Here is a 3,417-nt window from a genome sequence, read left to right on the forward strand (position 1 = left end):
AAGCTTCCTTGTCCCATGTTTCATATCTACTGGAAGTGAAATCTCAGTCTCCTATCCCACTTATGAACTCAATTCGATTCAAGATTCTGGTTCTCAGAACTACAACGCCAACACACAAACACTTAACCATAGCCCCTTCTCATCTCAATCTCGCTTCGACTGCCATTATTGAAACCAACCCATCGTTTCCATATCCAAACGTTGAAGACCCAGCCAAGACATTGCCTAATCTATTGTCCAATTGCACCACCCTTCTCCACTTGGACCAACTTTATGCCCGCATCATTCAAACCCGACTTCTCGATTGTTACTTCTCGCCGTTTCATTGGAACAATGTTATCCGATCTTACACCAGGTTCAATGCTCCCGTTAAAGCACTTCACATCTACATTGTCATGTCGAGAACTGGACTCCTCCCTGATCGTTATACTCTCCCCCTTGTCGTGAAGGCTACCTGTCAGTGTTTCGCTATTGACATCGGCCGTCAACTACATTCCGTGGCCGTGAAGATTGGGTTAGAGTTGAATGAGTTTTGCGAGAGTGGGTTTATAAGTAAAAAGTAATTGTAGGTTTGTAAAATGCTTTTTCTAAGGACCTTTTCTTTTGTTTTATTAGGTAATATATAACCTACGGGGAGATAACCCATGTAAAACTCAATCGGTATAAATATTTTAACCTAGTTATTCGGATTTGGGCATGGCATTGAAGAGTTACCATGTAAAACTCAATCGGTATAAATATTTTAACCTCAGATTCATGGTTTCGAAGCCACCATTCCGTTTAGGCCCTAATTCGGGTTGTTACAATTCATTGATATTTGATAAATTTGTTCGACAAAACATGGTTTCCTATGCTTTCTATTTTTGTTATTGTATGACAGCATGTCCTACATCCTTATCATTCTAATTTTGTATATGCATGCCATGACACATTGCATGGGGTTTGGGATAATGTGAAAGGAGGAAGTTTCTGGCAATTTAATGATCTACATTATCTAGTTGATGTGTCACGAAATTAACTAAAAATACGCAAAGGCAAATGCACCTATTGATAAATAGTATAACTATAGTGAGTGGAGATATCGTATCCACGAGGACTAAATGTACTAGTAACTACCGTTTTCCTATTATTTAGTTGACAAATTAGAGTGATTGTTTTAAATTAAGATTTACTAAATCAATCTAACTAAAAAACTCAACAGAGAATAAATCAGGAAAACAATTGAATAATAACCAATGAAAGAGACAATACTCAGGAAAGAATCTACTTAACATTTCATCTATTATTATGAATCTGAATTAAACGATTTATTCACTTGGTATCTTGATACATAAAAATCTCTAAATTATGTTAATATCTCTTTCGAGAGTAAGATCAACTAACTGTAGGTTGATTCATTGAAATCTCTTTCTAATTAAAACCTTTATCGTCGCATTAACTCGATCTATGGATTCTCCTATTAGATTTGACTCTAATCCGGTAGATTTATATTGTCATATTTCTAGGATTGCATGCAACTCCACTTAATTATGCTAAATATACTCTTAAATAAGGATTTGTCCTCATCTGATTTAAGCACATTAAATATGAATTAATATCTCGAAAATATTAAAAACAAGAAATAAACACACATAACTGAGAACAAGAATCAAGTATTTATAGTGTAAAATATAAAAGCCCATTTTTGCCCGGGCCCATACCAACAAAATAACCCAAATAATAAACCCAAAAGTAACAGCCCATTTACAAACCCAAACTCTGACCCAAAATTTAAACCCAAACAAATTAAAACCCTAAAAGCCCAATCAGCCCACAACCTTAACTAATTTTCAGCAAACAAAAAAAAAACTAGCCGCTCCTCCCTCTGTCCCCAAGATTCAGTCGCCCCATGCTACCTCTGCCCTTGGCCATCACGTGCACCACCCACACCTGACACACCTGCAACAGAGACAAAAACAACAGCAAAAGGAAGCATGCGAGGGATGGGGGAAAGAATAAACAAAAGAACGAAAACAAAAAATAGGAAATGAATGTTTTATAGATCGGCTTTAAAAAGCCAAAATCGATCACAAAAAGTGGGGGGATTTTAAAAGATTGAAAAAGAGACAAACACAAAAATCCCTCCGAACTTCGAATACAAAGGAAAAAATCAATAAAAAGGTTTGCATTTTTTTTTCTCTCTTCTTTCGAATTTTTTTTTCTTTGTTTTTTTCCCTTCTTTCTATATACATATACATATATATATATTATTAAAAAAAATAAAAAAAGTTACCTTTTGAACTTCCGGCCACCATGTGCGGTGGCCGGCGACGGTGGCGGCGCGACCAACGGCGGTGGCCCAGTGACCGGGATTTCACCGGAGAAGAAAAGGCTTGAGAGGATTTTAAGGGAGGGGAAGAGAGCATGGAAGCTTTTTTTTTTGTTTTTTTTTAGATTGGGGGTTGAAAATGAAACACAAAAAAAATCTTTGTTTTTAAATAATGGTGTTGAAACGGCACTATTTTGTTTGGTGGGTGGGGTCTGTGCACTTTCCCTAAAAGGGAAATTTATGTGTTTAGTCCTCCTCCCTCGCAACCTCATTCAATTAATCCCCATTTTCTATCTTCTTTTGTTTTTTTTAAGTTTGGCCTTCAGATCTTGTTTGGTTTTCGTTTTGATCCCTAATTAACTATCCAATATTTATACTTTTATATCCCAAATTTTCATTTGTTTTTAACCATGTCTTAAATCTATTTAATTCATTTATTAACCCTTTTTTAAATGTTTCATTTATATGTTATTTCAAATATTTTATATGTTGTTTATTTACATCATTATTGTAAATATTTTATATATATATATTTTTGTACATTTCCTAATATTTTCTTTTATTGTAGATATTATTATTACTATTATATTACATTACTATTATTATTGTTATCTATTTATTTATATTTATATTTAAAATTTCGGTACATATATATACTTATATATTTTATATATTTTACAACTTATGTACATACCTATATATTTATATACATATTTTCATTTTCATAAATATATACACGTACACATTTTTCTCTAATATACATATGTATATATATACTCATATACATTTCTTACTATATCTTATAATTTATATATATACACGTACATATTCTCTATTTATTTTAAATATTTTTTTTATATTTCATATTTTCTACATGCATATATATATACTTATCTATTTACATATTTTAATTCATATACCTATACATGTATACATATTTACATATATTTTTATATTTAATAATCTCACAATACGTATACATACATAGATTTTTCATATTTTCATAATTTTGTGTACATTCATGTATATACGTTCTTTACATCTATTCATTATTTATTTATTTATCTTCATTTTCATTATTATTTATATTTAATAATCTTATTTCCGTT

The 3,417-nt window shown here is 31.8% G+C and overlaps 1 long non-coding RNA gene across 1 annotated transcript; it reads right to left on the reverse strand.

Annotated features, from left to right (window-relative positions):
- Positions 1 to 1,761: 1,761 nt before the first annotated feature.
- LOC121231931 (uncharacterized) lies at positions 1,762 to 2,737 on the reverse strand. The gene is made up of 2 exons (XR_005930179.1): positions 2,273 to 2,737; positions 1,762 to 1,938 (listed from the first exon to the last, which is right to left on the reverse strand). It is a non-coding gene; the product is annotated as an uncharacterized lncRNA (long non-coding RNA).
- Positions 2,738 to 3,417: the final 680 nt, after the last annotated feature.

The sequence above is a fragment of the Gossypium hirsutum genome, chromosome A07 (genome assembly GCF_007990345.1).
Source record: "Gossypium hirsutum isolate 1008001.06 chromosome A07, Gossypium_hirsutum_v2.1, whole genome shotgun sequence".
Lineage (NCBI taxonomy): Eukaryota > Viridiplantae > Streptophyta > Magnoliopsida > Malvales > Malvaceae > Gossypium > Gossypium hirsutum.